The sequence below is a fragment of the Dendrobates tinctorius genome, unplaced genomic scaffold (genome assembly GCF_039654945.1).
Source record: "Dendrobates tinctorius isolate UK_male_01 unplaced genomic scaffold, ASM3965494v1 ptg000003l, whole genome shotgun sequence".
Lineage (NCBI taxonomy): Eukaryota > Metazoa > Chordata > Amphibia > Anura > Dendrobatidae > Dendrobates > Dendrobates tinctorius.
In genome coordinates, this window is record NW_027361671.1 from 35,585,267 (window position 1) to 35,613,233 (window position 27,967).

The window sequence follows — 27,967 nt, forward strand, 5'->3', positions numbered from 1 at the left end:
AGAGAAATGAAGCAAGCAGGAGTAATCAGAGATAGCTACAGTCCTTGGGCAGCTCCCCTGGTGTTAGTCAAAAAGAAAGATGGTACAATGTGCATGTGTGTATATTACAGACAACTTAACAAAATTACTCACAAAGATGCATACCCCTTACCGCGCATAGAGGAGTCTCTAGCAGCGTTAAAATCAGCTAGGTACTTCTCCACTTTGGACTTAACCAGCGGGTACTGGCAGGTTCCTGTTGCTGAGGCAGACAAAAAAAAAACTGCATTCACTACTCCTATGGGGCTATGTGAATTTAACTACATGCCGTTCAGATTGAGCAGTGCTCCTGGGACCTTTCAGAGAATTCTGGAATGTTGCCTGGGACATATGAACTTTGAGACTGTGCTATTGTACTTGGATGATGTGATTGTATATTCCAGGACCTATGAGGAACATCTACAACAACTGGCAGAGGTCTTGGAGGCGTTGTCCAACTTCGGCTTAAAGGTAAAACCATCTAAGTGTCATCTCCTAAAGCCCAAAGTGCAGTATTTAGGCCATGTCGTGAGTTCAGAAGGAGTTGCACCAGACTCAGACAAGGTGACTGTCATCAGAAACTGGCAGGTACCCACCAACATCCATGAGGTCAGACAATTCCTAGACCTAGTGGGGTACTACAGACGCTTTATCAAAGACTTTACTAAATTGGCAGCCCCCCTTCAAGATCTCCTAGTTGACCAACCCAAAAAGGCCAGAGGCAAGAGTTTCCTGATCGAGTGGAATGCTAGGTTGGATGAGTTATTCAACAGCCTTAAGCAAGCACTTACTGGAGAAGAGATCTTAGCATATCCAGAATATGATCAGCCATTTATTCTGCACACCGATGCCAGCAATGTTGGGTTAGGAGTAGAGTTGAGTGAAACAGGTCAGTCAGATTCAAAAGTCGCTGACGTTCGCCAAAGTCGGGTTTAAGGAAACGAAACCCGACCACAGTGTGAAGTTGGCCATGTGGTCGGTGATCTGAGCGTCAAAGTGGGGTTTCGCCGAATGCTTGCACGTGACTTTTTTCAGCCAATGAGAGAAGCGGAGCGTAGCATAGCGGGAGCGTAGCTGGAGTGGGAGTGGGAGAGAGAGAGAGAGGGAGAGGGAGAGAGAGAAGAGAGAGGAGAGAGAGATTTTGCCGCCTCTGGGGTTAAAATTCATGCCAGGTGTGTTTACAGTCCTCCACACACTGACGACTTTTCTCCCCATTGACTTGCATTGGGTTTTGTGTTTCACGACTTTTCGCTATAGTCGGCCGATTTCGTTCGACTCGACTTTTGAGAAAGTTGGGTTTCATGAAACCTGACTCGACCCTAAAAAAGGCAAAGTCGCTCATCTCTAGTTAGGAGCTGTCCTGTCTCAAGTGCAGCAGGGTAAGGAGAAAGTCATTGCTTATGCCAATTTGAAGCTTCGTCCCACTGAGAGGAACCCTACCAACTATAGCTCCTTCAAGCTAGAATTCTTGGCTATCGTTTGGGCAGTGACCGAGAGGTTCAAGCACTATTTGGCCTCGTCCAAATTTACCATCTATTCGGACAACAATCTGTTAACCCATCTGGAGACAGCCAGGCTCGGCGTCTTGGAACAAAGATGGATGGCTCGGTTGTCCAATTATGAGTTCGTCATCAAATACCGAGCTGGCACTAAAAACGCCAATGCTGATGCCTTGTCCCGTATGCCAAATGCTCCTGATCCAGCAGAAGATGAGCAGGTGAACAGGTGCTAAAGAAAAAGAGAAGAAACCACAAGTTAGATGACCAATGAGAGGCTCAGCCTTACACTATTCAACCATCTAGCTATGACAACAGCAAAGTGTGTACCATCTCCAAGGACAGCGGAAAAACGTGCACTACCATATCAAGAGACAATCTGAAAGTATGTCCAGCACAATTGCGTGAAAAAGTTGAGACTAAGGAAGATCCTCAGCTAAAAGAAAAGACTGATACAAAGATTCACACTGTTCTAGGTGAATTCCCTAGTTCTTGGCTACAAGATAACAACGCAGTGGTAGTTCCAGTGATGGTGTTCCCAAAAAGGTCTTTACCAGAGATACCAAATTGTTTTGAAAGCGATGAGTCGCTAATGCCAACCACTAACACTTTGCATGTGGAAGAATCAGAAAACTTGCCCACTGTCAGCAGTGAACCTGTTGTACCCATGATAGGTTCAAAGATTCGTAGGAAGCTGCCTAGCATTTTTTTCTTGCACAGATCACAGCGTAGCACACAGGACCGAACCCCTTCTCGCTATAGAAATGATTTGCAAAATAGTCTAAAATTAATAAGTTAGTTTTCAGTTGTACTATTATTGAACTTTGCCTTAGGTAACGTTATTGAAAATGCTAAAGAAGTTGTGCACACATGGACTAATGTGAGATTTTAGTAGTTGTTATGCCTTTTCCTACTACAAGAACTCTTGTAAAGACTCATAAACTTGAGAAGAAAAACTGTTCATCGTGCCTTGGCAGGAAGCCATCTAAAAAAGTCAGTGCACTGAATTTTTAAATTATGGTCTCTGTGCCCTGCAGCTGCACTCAGGGACGGTCCAAACAATCAGAAGTGGTTTTGGGCTGTAATCCACAACTTCAACTCAGTTACTGGGACTGTTCACCCATACCCAAGTTAAATGTGTCATTTTGTTATATGCTTATGTTCCTTGTGTAGCCCGAGGACATCCTACCTTTAACTAGGGGGTAATGTGGTGCCCTGCATCGTTTCCGCCACAAAAGGGTTAAATATGTACTGTTTTGTGAGCAATGGGAGTTATGATTTCTCTGCTAGGGACCACAATATACACACACAATTTGCCTCGCTCTCTCACTTGTCTGAAGCTGAGAGCTTGGCAGACATACCCTAACTGGGAGGGAGAGGGGCCAAGTTCTTATTTCAGTGAACAAGAAGGAGGAAGAATGTCTTGGATGCCATGTTAAGACACGTGCTCAATCCAGGAGTGAGAGCTAAGAAGCATCAGGGACCAGCCCCTATACCATCCATGCTTTCAGAGCAGGGTGGTTAACTGAGAGACTGCATGGGCTTAAATGACCAGCAGAAAAGTGTTTTCCCTCAGAAATACTGCAATAACCTAGTATCAGTGAAGGATAGTGCAAGTGGGAACTTGCGCTGCTTCACACAGGATTCACGCTGCAAGTTGCTGAAGGCGAAATACACAGTGAGTAGAGGCAATACTGGGAAGTTCTAAACTCCGGGAAGCCTTGGTCCCAGAAGGGATTAGAATAGCAGGAAGTTACACTGAGTCACAGCAGGGAAAGATAACTCCCATTCTGCAGAGCAGACCATAACCTGGTGAGAGTTGTAATATCTCCTCTGAACTGCACCTGAACTACAGTAAATGATAAAGTGACTTTTCTTGTCTCCTGCCTTATTACTCCGTGCCTTCTATTTTCATCACAATCTCTGGGGGTCTGCCCTGGTTGGAGAGGGTTTAACATCTGCACTGCCTTCACCATCTACTCCCCCAGGGATCATCTGCAGTGCCGGCTATACTACAGTCAAATACTCCAACTGGCGTCACAAATCACTACATAAACTTTATTCCCTAATCAATACTTCCCTTTTACATGACCGCCTGAGGCCACGGACCGGGTCACTGCCACTGTGACATTTCCCATTGAAATTAACAGGCCCGGTAATGAGTATCCCACGGCCCCTGGGGCGCGTCACAGACAGTTTCTGTTAATTATAATTATACTAATATATCATTATGTGGTTAGGCAGAAGGAGAGGAAGCTGTACTGTTCATGTTAGCTACTGGAAAATGAAAGTGTCGTAATACCTGAACGGAAGCTTATCAAATCTTGTGGTGACCTTTTTACAAAATAAGCAAACTTCTCTTTCTTTCATTCTGTCTCTCATTCCGTCTTTTTCTTTCTCTCTTTTTCTCTTTCCCTGTCTCTCTCTTTTTCCATCCTTCTTTCTCTATCTCTTTCTTCCTTTCTCTCTCTTTCTCTTATGCTCTTTTTTTCCTCTCTCTCTCTTGTTTTCTTTCTCTCTTAGGCTGGTTTCACACTTGCGTTTTTTAGCGCTGCACCTGGTGCGCTATCGTGCACATGCACATTGCTCCCCTATCTTTAACATGGTGGGCGCATGGTATAGCGCTTGCACGCGTTCATGTGCGTTTTCGTGCGCTGCTTTTTTCCAGGTGTGCACCCAGGTGCCATAGACGTAATATGTTTCATTTTTCTGTACGCCCAACTGCTGCCAAAAAACGCATGCACATGTTAGCACATGGAATGCGCAAAAAACAACATTACAGTCTATGGGATTGCACATGTGCACTAGGACATGCGCACGCATGCGTTTAAAATCGCATGCGTTTTTAGAGTTAACATGGAGACAAACTGGTTAAATTGCATGCGCAAAAACAGCAAATGCATGCAAAACGCTTAATGCGTTTTTTGCATGCATTTGGAATGTGCACGAGGCGCAGCGCAAAAAAAGCGCTAGTGTGAAAGTAGCCTTATTCTCTCTCTCTTTCAAATTCAAATAGGCTTTATTGGCAGGACCAAAATACAATTACTGTTGCCAAAGGAAGAAAAAATAAGTATGGCAGTGGAGGGGATCGGGGTTATGGGGATGAGATGCTGGAGGACACAATTTGGGCAGTAATAGTCCATTCGGGGGGTCTTGCATTCCTCTCAGGCAGGGCCGGCGTTAGTGGCAGGTAGACCAGGCAGCTGCCTAGGGCCCCCTCCCCCAGGGGCCCCCAGCTAGCAGCACATCACGCAGCCGCTATGGGGCCCGTGAGGCAGGGGGGCCCGCCTGCTGCCAGCACCGACTCCCCCCGCCACCACCGCATTGAACTATACCGGGGTCATAGACACCTATACAGTTCAAAGCAATGATGGAGGAGAGAGTGTCAGCTGATGCTCCCTCTCCCATCATTCCCCTCTGCCTTTGACACTGCGGGTGCGCGATGATGTCGTATCATCTCAAATCCACTGTGTGCTGGCAGACTGCAGCTGCTGAGACCAGAGCTGGGAGCAGCGCAGGGAACGAGGAGAGGTGAGGATTGTGTTTTTTTTAATATAGTCGTGAGTACTGGACTGTGGCGCTATGGGGGGGTGGAGGAGTCTGTGTTATATACAATAGGGGGATGGAGGAGGCTGTGGTATATACAATGGGGGGAGGATGGAGGAGGCTGTGTTATATACAATGGGGAAAGGATGGAGGAGGCTGTGTTATATACAATGGGGGAGGATGGAAGAGGCTGTGTTATATACAATGGGGGAGGATGGAGGAGGCTGTGTTATATACAATGGGGGAGGATGGAGGAGGCTGCGTTATATACAATGCGGGGATGGAGGAGGCTGTGTTATATACAATGGGGGAGGATGAAGGAGGCTGTGTTATATACAATGGGGGGAATGGAGGAGGCTGTGCTATATACAATAGAGGGATGGAGGAGGCTGTTATATACAGTGGTGGAGAATGTAGGAGACTGTGTTATACACAATGGGGGGAGGATGGAGGAGGCTGTGTTATATAGAATGTGGGGAATGGAAGAGGCTGTCTTATATACAATGGGGGATGGAGGAGGCTGTGTTATATATAATGGGGGGAGGATAGAGGAGGCTGTGATATATACAATGGGGGGAATGGAGGAGGCTGTGTTATATACAATAGGGGGATGGAGGAGGCAGTTATATACAGTGGTGGAGAATGGTGGAGGCTGTGTTATATACAGTGGGGGGAATGGAGGAGGCAGTGTTATATACAATGGGGGAGGATGGAGGAGGCTGTGTTATATAGAATGGGGGGAGGATGGAGGAGGCTGTGTTATATACAATGGGGGATAGCGTAGGCTGTGTTATATACAATGGGGGGATGGCGGAGGCTGTGTTATATACAATGGGGGATGGAGGAGGAGGCTGTGTTATACACAATGGGGGAGGATGGAGGAGGCTGTGTTATATACAATGGGGGGAATGGAGGATGCTGTGCTATATACAATGGGGGGAGGATGGAGGAGGCTGTGTTATATACAATGGGGAAAGGATGGAGGAGGCTGTGTTATATACAATGGGGGGAGGATGGAGGAGGCTGTGTTATATACAATGGGGGGAGGATGGAGGAGGCTGTGTTATATACAATGGGGGAGGATGGAGGAGGCTGCGTTATATATAATGCGGGGATGGAGGAGGCTGTGTTATATACAATGGGGGAGGATGGAGGAGGCTGTGTTATATACAATGGGGGGAATGGAGGAGGCTGTGCTATATACAATAGAGGGATGGAGGAGGCTGTTATATACAGTGGTGGAGAATGTAGGAGACTGTGTTATACACAATGGGGGGAGGATGGAGGAGGCTGTGTTATATAGAATGTGGGGAATGGAAGAGGCTGTCTTATATACAATGGGGGACGGAGGAGGCTGTGTTATATATAATGGGGGGAGGATAGAGGAGGCTGTGTTATATACAATAGGGGGATGGAGGAGGCAGTTATATACAGTGGTGGAGAATGGTGGAGGCTGTTATATACAGTGGGGGGAATGGAGGAGGCAGTGTTATATACAATGGGGGAGGATGGAGGAGGCTGTGTTATATAGAATGGGGGGAGGATGGAGGAGGCTGTGTTATATACAATGGGGGATAGCGTAGGCTGTGTTATATACAATGGGGGGATGGCGGAGGCTGTGTTATATACAATGGGGGATGGAGGAGGAGGCTGTGTTATACACAATGGGGGAGGATGGAGGAGGCTGTGTTATATACAATGGGGGAATGGAGGAGGCTGTGCTATATACAATGGGGGATGGAGGAGGCTGTGTTATATATAATGGGGGAAGAATGGAGGAGACTGTTATATACAATTGGGGAGGATGGAGGAGGCAGTGTTATATACAATGGGAGTGGTTGGGGGAGGCTGTGTTATATAGAATGGGGGGAGGATGGAGGAGGCTGTGTTATATGCAATGGGAGGATGGAGGAGGCTGTGTTATATGCAAAGGGGGGATGGATGAGGCTGTGTTATATACAATGGGGGGGTAAATTATATTTTATGGGTTGGCTGTATTATATTCTATGGGGGGATACATTATATTCTATGGGGGGCTGTATTATATTCTATGGCGGTACATTATATTCTGTGGGTGAGCTGTATTATATTCAATGGGTGGGCTGTATTATATTCTACGGGTGGGCTGTATTATATTCTATGGGGGCTACATTACATTCTATTGGGGGCTGTATTATATTTATTATATTCTATGAGGGGTGATTGCATCATACTCTATGAGGGGGCTACATTAGACTATATGAGGGGGCTGCATTGTATTTTATAGGGGGCTAGATTTTATTGTATGGGAGCTTCATTATATTCTATGAGGGGCTACATTATATTCTATGGGGGGCTGCATTATACTCTATGAGGAGGGCTACAGTATATTCTATGGGGGGCAGCATTATACTCTTTGAGGAGGTGCTACATTGTATTCTATGGAGGAGCTACATTATACTATATAAGGGGGCTGCATTATATTCTGCGGGGGGCTGCATTTTACTCTTATGAGGGGCTACCATATATTCTATGGAGAGGCTGCATTATACTAAATGAGGGGGCTGCATTATATTCTATGGGGGGGTTACATTATACTCTATGGGTGGCTGCATTTTGCTCTGTGGGGTGGCTGCATTATACTATATGTGGGCTGCATTATACTGTATCGAGGACTATGGGGAATACATTATACTATATGAAGAACTATGGGGTGCATTATACTATGGGAAGTGAATTGTACTACATGGATGACTATGGTGGTGCATTATACTATATGGAGCACTATGAGGAGTGTATTATACTACATGGAGGACTGAGGAGTGTATTATATTATATGGAGAACTGAGTGTATTTTAATATATGGAGGGCTGAGTAGTGTATTATACTATATGGAGGACTGAGGAGTGTATTATACTATGTGGAGGACAGAGGGGTGTATTTTAATATATGGAGGACTATGAGGAGTGTATTATACTATATGGAGGACTGAGTAGTGATTTATGCTATATTGAGGACTATGGGAAGTGTATAATACTATATGGAGGATTGAGGAGTGTATTTTAATACATGGAGGACTATGGGGAGTGTATTATACTATATGGAAGACCATGGGGAGTGTATTATACTATATGGAGGACTATGGGGTGTATTATACTAAACAAGCAAAATGCTACATATTCATCGAGTGATTGGACTGTTTATTCCGGAACAGAAATCATTGTTCTCAGCAACACATCGCTGGTATAAACTGTAGATGTGCTGCTGAAATATGATACTGTATGGGGACAGATCTAATAGTGATTGTTCTGTTCCCATCATTCTTTCTCAGTTGGTGTAAAGAGGCCTGGAAACAAGCATTGAACGACTTCAGTATTGTCAATCACACTCGTTTAGCAGCCTGAACTCAGTGCATGTAACTACAACCAAAATGCTTCTGTGTGATGTGCAATATGTTAGCATTTGGGGCCCCATTTTAAACTTTTGCATAGGGCCCCACTTTGCCTAAAACCGGCCCTGCTCTCAGCTTATGACATGTGGTGACATACTGGGCGTCGATCTCCACCGCTAATTCCTCTTCTCCCAGTAGAATGCAGTTTCCTCTTCTCGTCCATGGATTGGAAGTTAGAGATGTTGTAAGGGGAGGCCAGGATTGTAGTCATGACCAGAGACACTGAGGCATCTGTGACCCAACCTTCCCTCACAGAAAACTACATTACTTACTCTTCTCAGCGCGCCATCATCTTCCGGTTCGGGTCCCCTGAGCACTTCCCAGGCAGCGACGGTCCCTCTTGCAAGCGACCCTCAGTAATGGAGACACAGTCCAGGATAACTTGAACATTCTCTTTACTCGATACTTCACACGCTACATCCACAGTTGGCACATCATGAAATTCACTTGTCTCCTCATCTCTCCCTGCTTTGCTGTCGCTTCTGTGCAGCACACATCTGGACCGGACAGTCTTAAACTGCTCCTCAGTTCTTTCCTGGCCTAACCTAGCCACAATTCCTTCTGCCTGTTTCCCCCAAGACTCGAAATTATCAGCCACCTGGTTTGGTTGCCTCTGGTAAAGCATCCGGCCTGTCTGTACCATTCTTGTCGAAGCTCTAAAGGCGTCCACCCAGGCGATGAGTCGCCACATCTTTCCTTCCCTGTACTGACCCATTGCTACGATGCTAGTGGCCATGGATAACGTGGGATGCAGCCATTTAACATTGCGTGGCTGTCTGGGCCTATAGCCCATGTGGACACTTGGGCACCCTGGCCCCATCTAAACTAACTTCCTAAAAACTCCTGTCTTACCACCCAGCAGCCCCTCCTACACTTAACCCTCTATAACCATACTATGAACTATACCTACAGTGCACACTAGTATGCCACCATCTAGTGGTTCCCACAAGCACCACAGCTACCCTTAGTAATAAAGAACTGCAAACAACATAATGCCCCCCTCTATTGTCCGAAGGGTAAACTTCACTTTCCCTAAACTGTACATGAGCATTAGTAAACATTATTATATTAAAGGAACAGAACGCAATATAATTTAGTTCTACAAAGAATGGTAACACATGTATGAATGTGGCAGTACCATAAATGTGAGCGGTAATACATATTACTATGTAGCAGTACCACAAATATTAACATAGCCAGTACCAACATTAGAATATTTACACATCAATACACGGAGAAGAATTAGTGGAAGGGAAGCAAGGAGGTAATTCTATCTCACCCCCTTACAATGTGAGTAGAGATTCCCTGGAATTGGGAGGCCCTCACTGCTGAGTATTTGTTACAGTGCAACAGGAAGTGTGCAGGAATTGTGCCTTGTCCTCCAGGGCACCCTGCTGGCAGTGCTGGCACAATCTGTTCTCCCATGGCTTCTACGGCTGTCGGTGTTGTCCTGTTTCCGCCTGTAGGTTGTGGGCACACAGTCTGTACAGATGCAGTGTCTGCCTGTCTTTGGAGTAGCGTAACCTTTTCAGATATTTGGCCAAAGTGTAGTCCTTTCACAGTGACAGATAGATGTTGACTTTCTGGGGGTTCTTTAATTCACTCTTCCATCCCTTTTACGTATCGCTTCTTGCATCTCTCTCTGAGGACCCCTTTGTTTGGGGTTTTGACGGGTAGTGTTGCTTACTTTGGCTGGACTGGCTGCTCGGGTTCCTGGCTTGCTCTTGGTTCTGGTCCAGCAGGGCTTTTTGATGGTAGGAGCTGAAGTTGTTGCTCTTTATGTGCACCTGGCGTGATAGCGACTTCTTGTGTATAATGAGCCATGTAGGGAATCGGCCCAGGTTTGCCCGACAGTCTTTATTTGAGGTGTTGCGATAGACCTTGAGGAGATATTTGCAGAATTCCAGGTGGAAGACTTTTGTTGGTCTGAGATCCCACTTTGTCTGGTCTGGGTAGGTTGCTGGGCCCTATACCTCGATGTCATACAGCACTATAGGAGCAATGATGCTGTCAAATATCTTAAACCAGACTCTCACCAGTGGTTTGAGGTGATACAATTGTCTTCTGATAGTGTACAAGATTCTGCATGTTTTCCTTCTCAGGACCTCTGCTGCTTGCTTTACGATCACAGTTTGGCTTGGCTCCAGACCAAGGTAGGTATATCTGCTGGTCTTTTCCAACATGGAGCCATTTAATGTGAGGGAGTGTGAGGATTTTGTTCTGGTTCCTTTTCTGAAACACCATGACTTTGGTTTTCTTTAGGTTAGTGGGCAGGGCCCAAGTTGTGCTGAATGTTTCCAGCACTGCAAGGTTATCTTGGAGGACTCTCTCGGTTGGGGAGAGTAGCAGGAGGTCATCTGTGTACAGTTAGAACTTCACCTCTTTGTCATGAAAACAGAGGCCTGGGGCGGAGGAGAATTCCAGAGATGCAGACAGTCCATTTATGTAGATGTTGAATAGAGTTGGGCTCAGGCTGCATCTCTGACCCCTCTGGCCCTTCCTGAAGAAAGTAGCCCTTTTCCCATTCACCTTCACACTGTAATGGTTCTCAATGTATGAGCTCTTGATGACATCATAGGTTCTGATGCCTATTACACTCTCCAGCAGTTTTAAGAACAGGTAAAGGTGCCGCACTGAGTCAAAGGACTTCTTGGAGTCCATGAAACATGCAAAAATTGTACCTTGTTTTTTGCTGTGGACGTGGGTCTTGATGAGGTTGTTGCAGGGTGTAGATGTGATCAGTGGTGCGGTGGTTCAGCATGAAACCAGTTTGGCTTCTGCTGAAGATATCATGTTGAGTGAGGAAGGTGGCTATGCTTTTATTAAAGGGGTTGTCACCTCCTGTGCCAGCGCCGTTCCCATGGTGTCGGCGGTTGCTCTCCCTGGGGCTTTCGTGCATTGTTTTGACACGCGACATCGGTGCTCAGTTGTGCTGGCATCACTGTCCCTGCCTTCGGACAAATCGATCATGAAGAGTAAGTCCGGACTAAAACTGATCACAGACTTCAGCAATTGCCAATTTTTTTTTCAGGGAAAATATGAAGCATATTTCCAATAATGTAGACGTATTATTTAATGATTTTGGCGTCTTACACAGATTTTCCACAGAATTGAAATTTTACATTTTGTTCAAGGCAATGTATTAACATATTTCAGACAACGTACAACTTTTGTGACTGAGTGACAAAATTTGGCCTTCATGCTTTCCAAAATGGATTCACATGGCTGCAGCAGTCATGAACCCAGTCATAGATAGAAATTAAACTCAGAAGCAATAGAGAATACAACATGATCTTGATTAAAGATTTATTAAAGAAATGTGCTACGTTGTTGCTGTACAGCTCGAGTAATGTTTTTCCTCTGCACGAGAGTCGTAATTAGAGGCGCAGCAACGTGAATGATATTTATTAGGAGAGCGCATTTCCCATTGTATTATCTGGGTGTGATATTCAGGCTGTTATTAGCCTACTCCCATAAAGAGGTGAAGAAATATCTGGTCAAACATCATTTTGCAATATCACATATGATTAGACATCTAATTCGGTAGCTATAAAAGTTCTTATTTTTTTGTCTCTCTACAATTTTGACGATTTTATGTGCAGTAATCTATATACATAAAATTGAATGTATGTGTATATGTGTATATCACCAACCAATCACGAAGCATCTTTCATTTCACCAGAGCTGTTTAAAAGAAGCTGAGCTGTGATTGGTTGCTATGAGCAACAGTTTTCCCACTCCACCACACCTCAGCAGACACTGACCGAGTGGGAGAAATCTAGCATGCCCAGGAACATAAGCTCCCAGCCTCTGTCTGCCCCCCCAGAAAGGAGCAGAGAATACATGACAGAAATTAATCCCCCCCTCCAGTGCCCATATATCCATCACACATCCTCCATCCCATAAGCACATCTTCCCTCTTAAAGGGATCTCCAGTATGGAAGTTAGGGCAAATCCCTCAGCGCTCTGATTCTGACTCTAGGCTTCTATTAAAGGGATCATTTGTATGCAAGTCAGGGAAAATCTATCCAGCGCTTTGGTTTTGACCCCAGGTCTCTCTTAAAGGGATCCCCCGGTAAGGAAGTTAGGACCTCTCCACTCAGCGCCGTGGTTCTGACCTCAGGGTCTCTTAAAGGGATCATTGGTATGGAAGTTAGGACAATTCCACTAAGCGCTCTGGTTCTGACCCCAAGCCCTTCTTAAAGGGATCCCCGGTACGGAAGTGAGGGCAAATCCACTCTGCACTTTAGTACTGACCCCAGGCCTCTCTTAAAGGGATCTCTGGCATGGAAGTTAGGGCAAATCCCTCAGCACTCTGACCCCAGGCTTCTATTGAAGGGATCCCCGGTATGGAAGTCAGGGCAATTGCCTTCAATTGCTCTGGTACTGATCCCAGGCTCTCTTAAAGGGATCTCCTTTATGGACATTAAGGCAAATCTCTCAGCGCTCTGATTCTGACCCCAGGATTCTATTAAAGGGATCATTGGTATGAAAGTTACAGCAATTCCACTCAGCGCTGTGGTTCTGACAACAGGCCCCTCTTAAAGGGATCCCCGGTATGGAAGTGAGGGCAAATCCACTCTGCGCTTTGGTACTGACCCCAGGCCTCTCTTAAAGGGATCTCCGGTATGGAAGTTAGGGTCAATCCTTCAGTGCTCTGATTCTCACCCCAGGCTTCTATTAAAGGGATCATTGGTATGGAAGCCAGGGAAAAACCACTCAGCGCTCTGGTTCTGACCCCAGGCTGACGGGATGATGTGGGATATTAGGGGTAGTAGTCTGGCAGTTGTGACGGGATGATGTGGGATATTAGGGGTAGTAGTCCGGTGCCTTTGACGGGATGATGTGGGATATTAGGGGTAGCAGTCCAGTGGCTCTGATGGGCTGATGTGGGATATTAGTGGTGGTAGTCCAGTGGCTCTTGCTGATGGGATGATGTGGGATATAAGGGGTAGTAGTCTGGTGGCTCTGGCTGACGGGATGATGTGGGATATTAGGGGTAGTATTCTGGTAGCTCTGGCTGACGGGATGATGTTGTTGACAAATGCAACAAATCAGGACTTATTATAAGTGAAGGGAGGACTTTACACTAGCCTGACAGCAGATGCCCATAGTGTGAAGTTATATGTTTGCTATATTGTGGGGAGGGAAGTTCTCTATTGTTGTTGTTTTTTTTTACTTTCGCTTTGAGTGTGTTATGGCAGTAGCACAGACTGTGTGCTACTGAATTCTTATCTCATGTTTACCCATATGAAGTAAATACTGTTTACTCAAGATAACTTGCTCAGTGAAGTTCTCTTATGTACTGGTGTTGATTTTCAGAAGATGCACTCTGCTACAGGTTATGGACCCAGTCACAGAAAATCCCAGGCACCGATAATCCCAGGCAATAGCCCCAGGCAATAACCTCAGACACCGGAGAAGCAGTTAAGCTCTGTAAACAGAAGGAGATAAAACCCAGTGAATGGAGGCTGAAAAAAAACGAGATACAAAGGGACAAAGGAATTCATGATCCCAGGAACTGGAGGGCACCACACTGGAGATAATTACAGAGAATCACCACACACACAGGATATACAGGAACTCTCAAGAAGAAAGAATAAAGAAGAATATCTTCACTACAACTCTCTAAAACAAGTAAGACTATATAAAAATGATGTGCAGCACTGAGCTAAAACTCACAGTAGCTAAGCTGAACAGTAAAAATGATCAGTTATGGAAAGTAGAGATGTTGTTATCGAAGGATGATTTATGGGAAGTAATCATTACAGATAGACCTGATGAAGATAATCAGACATGGGATAAGAAATAAAGACAACCCAGAGCCACCATTAGCCTATTAGAGGATGATGCTCAATTAATACACATAAGAAATGAAGAAACAGCGAAAGGAATGTGGGAAGCATTAAGAAAATTACATTAAAGATCCAGTTTAAATCACAAATTATTTCTATTAAGGAAGCTTTACAGTATGAGATTGAGTGCAAATGACAATATGCAGAAGCACATATTTCAATGATGCAAGTAATATCACAGCTAAGGTCTATTGGTGAAGGCATTAAAGAAAGTCATGTAGCAGAAATATTATTGTGCAGTTTACCAGATTCATATACAGCCTTGATAAATGCCCTTGAGACAAGACCAGAAACGGACATTACATTAGATTTTGTGAAAACAAGACTAATAGATGATTATCAGAGAAGAAAAGAACAAACAAATGATTCTTCTACTGAAAAGGACAATGGAAACGCTTTTAAAGATACAGAATTTAAAAAACCCTATAATAAAGGGACAAGAGAATGTTTCAGATGTAAGAAAAAAGGTCATTTAAACAAAGACTGTACCATATGGAAAGCAGAACAACAAAAATTACAACATAAAGAGCATACACAGAAAGTGAAAACCACAATTTCCGATTCATGTGAGAATAATTGGAATGGCACATTTAAAGTAACAGACAAGAAATCATCACTTGGTAGGTTTATTGATTCAGGAGCAATGAGTCATATGACAAGTGACAAGAATTTCTTCACTGATCTTGATTTAGATAAGAAAGAAGCCATTTATCTTGCAGATGAAAGCAAAATAACCGCAGAAGGTATCGGACAAGGTATGCTAAACTGTTCAAACAAGTTCAGATAAGATTCAAAGATACTTGTACAGGATGTGTTGTATGTTCTAAAATTGGAAGACGGATTTTTATCTGTAAAGTGTTTAACAGCCAATGGACTCACTGTAAAATTCAAAGACAATGAGTGTGCAATTCTAGCAGGAAACAAGGTGATAACCAATGTCAAGGCAGATGAACACATATCATATTGACACACCAAAGGAAGAGATGAAGGTATGTACAAATGATCACAAGAACTGTATTCACATGTGGCATAGACGTGTAGGACACAGACATCCTGACAGTATAAGGGAACTACAAAGAAAAGAATTGACAAAAGATCTAAAGATATCAGATTGCTCAATTACCATAAGATGTAAATGTTGTATAAAATCTAAAGCCACAATAATATCTATTCCAAAAGAAAGTGAGATGAAAAGCAAAAGACCACTTGATTTGGTGCATACTGATGTATGTGGACCCATGAAAGTGACTACAACAGGAGGAAATAGATACATGGTGACTTTCATAGATGTCTACTCAAGATACAGTCACATACCATATATACTCATGTATAAGCCGAGATTTTCAGCCCATTTTTTGGGGCTGAAAGTCCCCCTCTCGGCTTATACACGAGTCATATACCTGGGGGTCGGCGGCGGAGGGGGAGCGGGGGTGTCAGAGATCATACCTACCCCCCGAAACGGTCTCTGCAGCCCCCCCGCTTCTCCACAGTCTCCCTTCCTCCCTTCACGTGGTAACGCACATTAAACTCATGAATATGCGCATATTCATGAGTGTAATGAGAGGTATCACATGACCGCTGAAGGCAGGAAGGAGACCGTGGAGAAGCGGGGCTGCTGAGACAGCTCCAGGAGGGGGTAAGTATAGCAGTACTCACCTGTCTGGGGTCCATCGTTGCTCACCGCTGTCTGCTGCATCTTGGGTCAGTGACGTTTAGGCAGCAGAGGGCGCGATGACGTGGTTAGTGCATGCTGCGCCCGCTGCTGGTTGAAAAGTTACTGACACAGGAATCAGCAGACAGCGGTGAGCAGCGATAGACCCCGGACAGGTGAATATCTCAGGTGCCGGGTCCTGAGCAGGAGAGGTGAGTATGGCATTTTTTTTTTGCAACAGCAGCAGAATATGGGGGCATAATATATGGAGCATCTTATGGGGGAAGAATATGGGGGCATAAACTATGGAGCAGCATATGGGGGCATATTCTGTGGAGTAGCATATGGGGGCATATTCTATGGAGCAGCATATGGGAGCATATCCTATGGAGCAGCATATGAGGGCATATTCTATGGGGCAGCATATGAGGGCATAGTCTATGGAGCAGCAGATGGGGCCAGCATATGGGGGCATATTCTATGGGGCAGCATATGGGGGCATCATCTATGGAGCAGTATATGGGGCATATTCAATGGGGCAGCATATGGGGGCATATTCTATGGAGCAGCATATAGGGCATATCCTATGGGGCAGCATATGGCGGCATAGTCTATGGGGCAGCACATGGGGGCATAGTCTATGGAGCAGCAAATGGGGCATATTCTATGGGGCAGCATATGGGGGCATAGTCTATGGAGCAGCATATGAGGGCATATTCTATGGGGCAGCATATGGGGGCATAATCTATGGAGCAGCATATGGGTGCATAATCTATGGAGCAGCATATGAGGGCATTATCTATGGAGCATCATATGGGGCATAATCTATGGAGCATTTTATAGAGGCATAATCTAGGGAGCATCTTATGGGGGCATAGCTATGGAGCATTTTATGGGGCATAATCTATGGAGCATCTTAAGGGGCTATAACCTTTATGGAGCATTATATGGGGCATATTATTCTATGAAGTATCTTATGGGAACATTATTAACCTTTGTGCAGCATTATATGGGGTGTATTTTGTATGGAGCATCTTATGGGGTCCATCATGAACTGTATGGAGCATTATATGGGACTCCAGATTCAATATGGATATTCAAAAACATTTAACCGTCTGTTGTCTCAATTAATTTTACCTTTATTGGTATCTATTTTTATTTTTCAAATTTAGCAGTAGCTGCTGCATTTTCCACCCTAGGCTTATACGCGAGTCAGTAAGTTTTCCCAGTTTTGTGGCAAAATTAGGGGGTCGGCGTATACTCGGGTCGGCTTATACACAAGTATATACGGTAATTAAGAACAAAAATGAAGTTTTTGATAAACTTGTAGACTACGTAACAAGGTCGAGTAACAAATTTCAAAGGAAGCTAATTGTCATCAGAAGTGATAATGGAGGTGAATTTACAGGTCACAAAATAGAAAACTGCTTAAGACAGAATGGAATAGAACACCAGAAAACTGTTCCGTACACACCTTAACAAAATGGAGTAGCAGAAAGGAAAAACAGAACTCTGACAGAAATGATGAGATGTATGCTGACAGATTCCAAACTACCAGAGAAATATTGAGGTGAGGCAGCAGTGACAGCTACAGTTGTGGCCAAAAGTATTGACACCCCTGCAATTCTGTCAGATAATACTCAGTTTCTTCCTGAAAATGATTGCAAACACAAATTCTTTGGTATTAGTATCTTCATTTAATTTGTCTTAAATGAACAAACACAAAAAGAATTGTCCTAAAGCCAAATTGGATATAATTCCACACCAAACATAAAAAAGAGGGTGGACAAAAGTATTGGCACTGTTCGAAAAATCATGTGATGCTTCTCTAATTTGTGTAATTAACAGCACCTGTAACTTACCTGTGGCACCTAACAGGTATTGGCAATAACTAAATCACACTTGCAGCCAGTTGACATGGATTAAAGTTGACTCAACCTCTGTCCTGTGTCCTTGTGTGTACCACATTGAGCATGGAGAAAAGAAAGAAGACCAAAGAACCAAAGCATGAGCAATCTCAAGGCTACAAGTCCATCTCCAAAGACTTGAATGTTCCTGTGTCTACCGTTCGCAGTGTCATCAAGAAGTTTAAAGCCCATGGCACTGTGGCTAACCTCCCTAGATGTGGACGGAAAAGAAAAATTGACAAGAGATTTCAACTCAAGATTGTGCGGATGTTGGATAAAGAACCTCGACTAACATCCAAACAAGTTCAAGCTGCCCTGCAGTCCGAGAGTACAACAGTGTCAACCCATACTATCCGTCGGCGTCTGAATGAAAAGGGACTATGGTAGGAGACCCAGGAAGACCCCACGTCTTACCCCGAGACATAAAAAAGCCAGGCTGGAGTTTGCCAAAACTTACCTGAAAAAGCCTAAAACGTTTTGTTGAAAGAATGTTCTCTGGTCAGATGAGACAAAAGTAGAGCTTTTTGGGCAAAGGCATCAACATAGAGTTTACAGGAGAAAAAAAGAGGCATTCAAAGAAAAGAACACGTCCCTACAGTCAAACATGGCGGAGGTTCCCTGATGTTTTGGGGTTGCATTGCTGCCTCTGGCACTGGACTGCTTGACCATGTGCATGGCATTATGAAGTCTGAAGAATACCAACAAATTTTGCAGCATAATGTAGGGCCCAGTGTGAGAAAGCTGGGTCTCCCTCAGAGGTCATGGGTCTTCCAGCAGGACAATGACCCAAAACACACTTCAAAAAGCACTAGAAAATGGTTTGAGAGAAAGCACTGGAGACTTCTAAGGTGGCCAGCAATGAGCCCAGACCTGAATCCCATAGAACACCTGTGGAGAGATCGAGAGATCTAAAAATGGCAGTTTGGAGAAGGCACCCTTCAAATATCAGGGACCTGGAGCAGTTTGCCAAAGAAGAATGATCTAAAATTCCAGCAGAGCATTGTAAGAAACTCATTGATGGTTACCGGAAGCGGATGGTCGCAGTTATTTTGGCTAAAGGTTGTGCAACCAAGTATTAGGCTGAGGGTGCCAATACTTGTGTCTGGCCCATTTTTGGAGTTTTGTGTGAAATGATCAATATTTTGCTTTTTGCTTCATTCTCTGTTGTGCTTTTTCATTTAAGACAAATTAAATGAGGATAATAATACCAAAGAATTTGTGTTTGCAATCATTTTGAGGAAGAAACTGAGTATTATCTGACAGAATTGCAGGGGTGTCAATACTTTTGGCCACAACTGTACATATCTACAGAACAGACTTTTTCCAGAAAACTGAAGAAAACTCCAAATGAACTGTGGCAAGGTATGAAATCAAGTGTCAATCATTTAAAAGGTTTTGGATGTAAAGTTTTTATATTCATTCCATCAGAAAAATGTTCCAAACTTCAAAACAGATCCATGGAGGGAATATTTGTTGGATATAATGAAAATTGCAAGGGATACAGAATCCTAGATCCCAAAACAGACAGAGTCACGGTGAGTAACAGTGTGACATTCATTGAAAACTTAAATGAAGATGTCATGATTTCAATTGACACAAAAAATGAGAAAAACAGCAGTGGCATAGCTGAAGAGGTATCTGATGAGAAAGTAGTTGAAATTGATGAAGAACTGAATACTGAAAATGAAGAAACACAACTACAGACACAGAACCAAGACGTTCAATGAGAGAAAACAAAGGTAAACCACCAAAAAGTCTCTCATACAAGACATGCACAAGTAAAATTTATGAACCTACCTCTTGGGAAGGCATATCTAAACTCCCTAAAGAAGAAGCCAATAGATGGATAGAAGCAAAAAAAACAGTCAATTGTGACACTGTCTTCAACAGAAGAGTATGTTGCCGCAGCACATGCAAGTTAAGAAGTTCTGTGGTTAAGACAATCGTTGACAGACTTAAGACAACCACAGTTGGCACCAACAAAATTGAAAGAAGACAATCAAGTTTGTCTTGCTCTTGCTCAGATGGAAAGAGTCAATCCAAGAACCAAGCATATTGATGTGAAGTATCATTTCTTGAGAGATTATTAGGAACAAGGAGTCTTGAAGTTAGAAAATTGTCCCACTGAAGAAATGACAGCAGACATCTTCACGAAGGCATGAATGCTGATAAACACCATGCACAATGCATGTCTGCATTGTGATTGCTATAAGTGTGTGCTAGAAGTGTGAAGATTAATTTAAGAATTAAAACCAGAAGGATGTATACAGACTGTGCCCTGCTACCTGCCACCATCGCACTCTAACAAGCATCTCTATTCTTCCGACAGGTATGTCCATCCACCCAGCTCTCCTGCTCTCCTGCTGTCTGTCTATGAAGGACACACAGTGCGTCACCCAGCTTTGCACATAGACTTGCCTCTGCACCTAGCATTCACATGGTATGTCCATCCACCCAGCTCTCCTGCTGTCTGTCTATGAAGGACACACAGTGCGTCACCCAGCTTTGCACATAGACTTGCCTCTGCACCTAGCATTCACATGGTATGTCCATCCACCCAGCTCTCCTGCTCTCCTGCTGTCTGTCTATGAAGGACACACAGTGCGTCACCCAGCTTTGCACATAGACTTGCCTCTGCACCTAGCATTCACATGGTATGTCCATCCACCCAGCTCTCCTGCTCTCCTGCTGTCTGTCTATGAAGGACACACAGTGCGTCACCCAGCTTTGCACATAGACTTGCCTCTGCACCTAGCATTCACATGGTATGTCCATCCACCCAGCTCTCCTGCTCTCCTGCTGTCTGTCTATGAAGGACACACAGTGCGTCACCCAGCTTTGCACATAGACTTGCCTCTGCACCTAGCATTCACATGGTATGTCCATCCACCCAGCTCTCCTGCTCTCCTGCTGTCTGTCTATGAAGGACACACAGTGCGTCACCCAGCTTTGCACATAGACTTGCCTCTGCACCTAGCATTCACATGGTATGTCCATCCACCCAGCTCTCCTGCTCTCCTGCTGTCTGTCTATGAAGGACACACAGTGCGTCACCCAGCTTTGCACATAGACTTGCCTCTGCACCTAGCATTCACATGGTATGCCTTTCAGCTAACCCCAGCTTACCCCAGTGTTATTTATGACCTTGTTTACTCTGGCTTGATCATATACATCTGGTCCACTCTTAATTGTCTGGCCAAGATGAGCAGAGACCACTCCTCTCTGCTTCACACCTGACTGCACTTAGTTGTACATATATTGCAGAGTACAAGTCTGCATAGACTTCAGTCTGCATTGTGATTGCTATAAGTGTGTGCTAGAAGTGTGAAGATTAATTTAAGAATTAAAACCAGAATTGAACCAGAAGGGAACTGAAGGTAACTGGACACAGTCACTGTAAACAATGTTTCTGTTTGTTTTCACTTTCACCCCAATAATCCTTCACTTTCTGCTAATTCCCCTAATCCCTACTCCTAGTAAGGAACTGTTCATCTCTTCTTCAATCCTCCCCATCCACCTCACCTCCGCCTCAAAACTGTTCCTTAACATACAATCCTCTGTCTCCAAACACAGACAGCCCCCTCATGCCCTCTCCTGCTCCCACCTGGTAACACTTTCTCTGCTCCTTCTCACTGCTGGTGATATCTCTCCAAATCCTGGTCCTCCTCACCACATTCCCACAGTCATTTCTACCTCCCATCCACGCTCTATCACAACCTTCCGTAACCTCTCCAACCTTATACCCATTCACCCAGCCCCCGCTTCCCCAGTCCCACTAACAGGAGCTCTGTGGAACGCTCGCTCTGTCTGCAACAAGCTTTCCTACATCCATGATCTTTTCGTTACTACCAAACTCTCCTTCCTCGCCATCACCGAAACCTGGCTCACCCCCTCTGACACAGCCTCTCCTGCTGCACTTTCGTATGGCGGCTTCCACCTTTCTCACACCCCCCGCCCCAGCAGCAAACATGGTGGAGGAGTTGGTTTTCTCCTGTCAGATACCTGCTCCTTCACCCCAATCCCACTGCCACCCTCTGTTACCCTCCCTTCCTTTGAGGTGCACTCTGTGCGCATCTACTCCCCCTCCAACCTCCAACTGGCTGTCATCTACCGCCCCCCAGGGCCAGCCACCACCTTCTTTGACCACTTCACCACCTGGTTACTTCATTTCCTTTCCGCGGACATCCCTACTATCATCATGGGCGACTTCAACATCCCCATTGACACTTCCCTCTCAGCTGCCACTAAACTTCTATCTCTCACTTCCTCCTTCGGCCTCACTCAATGGTCTTCTACAGCCACCCACAAAGATGGCCACACACTGGACCTCATCTTCACCCGCCTCTGCTCCCTATCTAACCTCTCTAACTCACCTCTTCCTCTCTCTGACCACAACCTGCTCACATTCTCTTCCCTCTTCACTCCATGTCTACAATCCCCACCCCACAAACTTTCACACCCTCACAGGAATCTTAAACACCTTGACCTACACTCATTCTCCGAATCCCTCCTCCCTCTTACAGATATAAGTTCCTTACACAATGCGGATGACGCTGCCACTCTATATAACACCACAATAGCTGTAGCTTTGGAATCCGCTGCCCCACTTACACATACCAAAACTCGCAAAATCAACAGACAGCCCTGGCACACCAGCCTGACCAAAGAGCTGAGGCGAGCTTCCAGGGCTGCTGAGCGCAGATGGAAAAGATCCCACTCCAACGAGCATTTCATCGCATTCAAACAGTCCCTCACTACTTTCAAGACCACACTCGCCACAGCTAAACAAACCTACTTCTCATCTCTCATATCCTCCCTGTCTCACAACCCTAAACAGTTATTCAACACCTTCAATTCTCTCCTCCGCCCCCCAGCACCTCCTCCCTCCCCACTCATCTCAGCTGAAGACTTTGCCTCATTTTTCAAGCAGAAAATTGATAACATCAGGGACAGTTTTGGTCAACAACCCCCAGAGCCCTTCCTCCCGACTTCCCAGCCCTCCACCTTCAAAACCAACTTCTCCACCATTACAGAAGATCGACTCTCCACTCTACTCTCAAGATCACATCTCACCACCTGTGCACTCGACCCGATCCCATCCCACTTCATCCCAAACCTCACCACAGTCTTCATCCCAACCCTAACCCATCTCTTCAACCTATCACTAACAACTGGTGTTTTCCCCTCAAGCTTTAAACATGCCTCCATCACACCTATCCTCAAAAAGCCCTCTCTTGACCCATCCTCTGTATCTAGCTATCGCCCTATATCACTTCTCCCATACGCCTCCAAGCTACTGGAACAACACGTCTACCTTGAACTGTCCTCCCATCTCTCTTCTTGCTCCCTCTTCGACCGCTTACAATCTGGCTTCCGGTCACACCACTCCACTGAAACTGCCCTTACTAAGGTCACCAATGACCTCTTAACTGCCAAGAGCAAGCGACACTACTCTGTCCTCCTCCTCCTGGACCTGTCGGCTGCCTTTGACACAGTGGACCATTCCCTATTATTACAGACCCTCTCATCCCTCGGCATCACAGACTTGGCCCTCTCCTGGATCTCATCATACCTAACAGACCGGACATTCAGCGTCTCCCACTCACACACCACCTCCTCACCTCGCCCCCTATCTGTCGGAGTCCCACAAGGTTCAGTCCTAGGGCCCCTGCTGTTCTCTATTTACACCTTTGGCCTGGGACAGCTCATAGAATCTCATGGCTTTCAGTATCATCTTTATGCTGATGACACACAGATCTACATCTCTGGACCAGATATCACCTCCCTACTAACCAGAATCCCTCAATGTCTGTCCACTATTTCATCCTTCTTCTCCACTAGATATCTGAAACTCAACATGGACAAAACAGAATTCATCATCTTTCCCCCATCTCACGTGACCCCCCCTACGAACCTATCAATTACAGTAAATGACTGCCCACTCTCCCCAGTCCCACAAGCTCGCTGCCTCGGAGTAATCCTTGATGCTGATCTCTCCTTCAAACCACATATCCAAACCCTTTCCACTTCCTGCCGACTTCAACTCAAAAATATTTCACGCATCCGTTCATTCCTCACCCAAGAATCTGCAAAAACCCTAGTCCATGCCCTCATCATCTCTCGCCTTGACTACTGCAACCTCATGCTCTGCGGCCTCCCCTCAAACACTCTCGCACCCCTCCAATCTATTCTAAACTCTGCTGCCCGACTAATCCACCTGTCCCCCCGCTATTCCCCAGCTTCTCCCCTCTGTCAATCCCTTCACTGGCTCCCAATTGCCCAGAGACTCCATTACAAAACCCTAACCATGACATACAAAGCCATCCACAACTTGTCTCCTCCATACATCTGTGACCTCGTCTCCCGGTACTTTCCTGCACGCAACCTCCGATCCTCACAAGATCTCCTTCTCTACTCCCCTCTTGTCTCCTCTTCCCACAATCGCATACAAGATTTCTCTCGCGCATCTCCCCTACTCTGGAACTCTCTACCACAACATATCAGACTCTCACCTACCATCGAAACCTTCAAAAAGAGCCTGAAGACCCACCTCTTCCGACAAGCCTATAACCTGCAGTAACCACCGATCGACCAAACCGCTGCACGACCAGCTCTACCCTCGCCTACTGTATTATCACCCATCCCTTGAAGATTGTGAGCCCTCGCGGGCAGGGTCCTCTCTCCTCCTGTACCAGTTATGACTTGTATTGTTTAAGACTATTGTACTTGTTTTTATGTATACCCCCCTCACATGTAAAGCGCCATGGAATAAATGGCGCTATAACAATAAATAATAATAATAATAATAATAAACACCAGAGACTAATAAAAAAGTTGAGTTTGATTGAATAAGTCCTTAATGTTGAGAAAGGGTGTTGACATATGCAACAGATCAGGACTTATTATAAGTGAAGGGAGGACTTTACACTAGCCTGACAGCAGATGGCGATTGCGTGAAGTTATATGTTTGCTGTATTGTGGGGAGGGAAGTTCTCTATTGTTGTTGTTTTTTTTTTTATTTTCGTTTTAAGTGTGTTATGGCAGCAACACAGACTGTGTGCTACTGAATTCATATCTCATGTTTACCCATATGAAGTAAATACTGTTTACTCAAGATAACTTGCTCAGTGAAGTTCTCTTATGTACCGGTAGTGATTCTCAGAAGATGCACTCTGCTACAGATGTGGGATATTATAGTGAATGTGGCTCTGCGGAGTGGGCGAGGCTATACACTCATCTTTATATATACACTAGCTGAAGAGCCTGGCGCTGCCCAGGCATAGTAACTAGCCATGGTTAGTTATAGCAAATTATAATGATTCTCTTTCTCTCTCAGAGATATATATACATATATATATATATATATATATATATATATATATATGAGTGTATAGCCCTGCCCCCTCCACTTAGCCACATTCACTATAGTATTCCACATCATCCCGTCAACCAGAGCCAACGGACTACTACCCCTAATATCTCACATCATCCCATCAGCCAGAGCCACCAGACTACTACCACTAATATCCCATATCATGCCATCAGAGCCACTGGACTACTACCCCTAATATCCCACATCATCCCGTCAGAACCACCGGACTACTACCCCTAATATCCCACATCATTCCGTCACAGCCACCGGACTACTACCCCTAATATCTCACATCATCCCGTCAGAGCCACCGGACTACTACCCCTAATATCCCACATCATCCCATCACAGCCGCTGGACTACTACCCCTAATATCCCACATCATTCCGTCAGAGCCACCGGACTACTACCCCTAATATTCCACCTCATCCTGTCAGAGCCACTGGACTACTACCCCTAATATCCCACATCATCCCATCAGAGCCACCGGACTACTACCCCTAATATCCCACATCATCCCATTAGCCAGAGCCACCTGACTACTACCCCTAATATCCCACATCATCCCCTCAGCCAGAGCAACCGGATTACTACCACTAATATCCCACATCATCCCGTCAGAGCCATCGGACAACTATCCCTAATATCCAACATCATCCCTTCAGCCAGAGCCACCGGACTACTACCACTAATATCCCACATCATCCTGCCAGAGCCACCGGACTACTACCCCTAATATCCCACATCATCCCGTTAGCCAGAGCCACGCAACCAGACTACTACCACTAATATCCCACATAATCCCGTCAGAGCCACCGGACTACTACCCCTAATATCCAACATCATCCCTTCAGCCAGAGCCACCGGACTACTACCCCAATATCCAACATCATTCCGTCAGAGCCATCGGACTACTATCCGTAATATCCCACATCATTCCGTCAGAGCTACCAGACTACTACCCCTAATATCCCACATCATCCATCAGCCAGAGCCATCAGACTACTACCCCTAATATCCCACATTCTAACTTCCATACCGGAGATCCCTTTAAGAGGGAAGATGTGACTATGGGATGGAGGATGTGTGATGGGTATATGGGCAGGGGGGGAGATTCATTTCTGTCATGTGCTCTGCTCCTTTCTGTGGGGCAGACAATGGCTGGGAGCTTATGTTCCTGAGGATGCTAGATTTCTCCCACCATGGCAGTGTCTGCTGAGGTGTTGTCGTGGAGTGAGAAAACTATTGCTCATAGCAACCAATCACAGCTCAGCTTCTTTGCTTAGTGAATGGTTGCAAGGAAAACTGTTGCCCATAGCAACCAATCACAGCTCAGCTTCTTTTAAACAGCTCTGGTGAAATGAAAGATGCTTTGTGATTGGTTGGTGATACACACACATACATACATTCACTTTTATATATATAGATAGATATAATCATTATAATTTGTTATAACTAACCGTAGTTAATTACAATGCCCAGGCAACGCTGGGCTCTTCAGCTTGTTACAAAAATAAAGATAAAAACTTTTGTGGTATAGAAATGAGCCTCTAACAACATGGACATACAAACTGTATATACAGTATGTGCCTTGACATTGTTCTGCAAGTTTGGCATATATGCATCCATTCATTTCCTTTAATCTTATATGCTTACTGGGTAAGCATTTGAATAAATGTGTTGGGACATTGATTGGCAGTTTTGCTGTCAATGCCATACCTTAATAATTTCCATATAAAATGTAATGCTTAAAGAAAGATGCAAAAGAAGAATATTCACCTTGCCCCCTTCCCCTCAGTTCCCATTCTGATGGTCTGTGTCCACTGTTCAATGCAAATGGCCGTAAATGTCCATTTAGTCATTCCCTGACTGCAGCCAGTCACATCTACAAACAGATCTGACCATTTCTGGTGTGTTGAAAATGCACAGACCAGCATAAATGAAATAAGCATCAGAACAGGAACTTGGGGGATATCAGAAGATGAGCATCACTTCTTTTTTTTCAAGTAAGTTTGAGGCATTAATAAACAATCTTAAAGATATCACCACTTGCATCATCATCCTTAATGTTAAGCAGTATGTTTTCCATCATCAGCCTTATATAAAAAAAAAATTAGAGAACTGGTTCTTGAACTAGATGTCAGGATTATACCATATAATGTTGCATCTCAACAAAAAGATGTTGCAATGTTGCTTGTTTTTTTTTGCTAGGTGGAGGCAAAGTTAAAAAAATGCCGAAGAGTCCAATTACCCTAAAGCCAACCATTATACAGTATTTGCATAGTTGATAGTTACCTTGTCAACTTGAGTGATGCTAGTAGCCTACAGTATGTATTAAACTCGTTAGACTGGATTTCACTGTTTCTAGTTCAGTTAATATTTCGCATAGATGCCTACTATGTCTGTATTGCAGCATTGCCGAGATATGGATATGCTTCACACTGATCTGACTAAGATATCCCTAAGATCTGTAATGTAATGAGCTGCTGCTATACACATTTTTATAGCTATTAGACATGAACCAGAATTTTATCAAAAATGCATACATACACTCATACATCCACTTACCAGGGACATTTACTACCCTTCTACAATTACCAGCCAAATGTGGTGCTCCAGTAGCATAGCGACTGGGCGGGCGATAGAGCAGATAGACATGATCTCCCTGCACCGCCGCTCTTCGTTCTGTAAA

At 44.8% G+C, this 27,967-nt stretch overlaps 1 long non-coding RNA gene across 1 annotated transcript; it reads right to left on the reverse strand.

The window, feature by feature from the left end:
- Positions 1 to 830: 830 nt before the first annotated feature.
- On the reverse strand, positions 831 to 27,967 carry LOC141089377 (uncharacterized). The gene is made up of 2 exons (XR_012232273.1): positions 27,844 to 27,967; positions 831 to 1,746 (listed from the first exon to the last, which is right to left on the reverse strand). It is a non-coding gene; the product is annotated as an uncharacterized lncRNA (long non-coding RNA).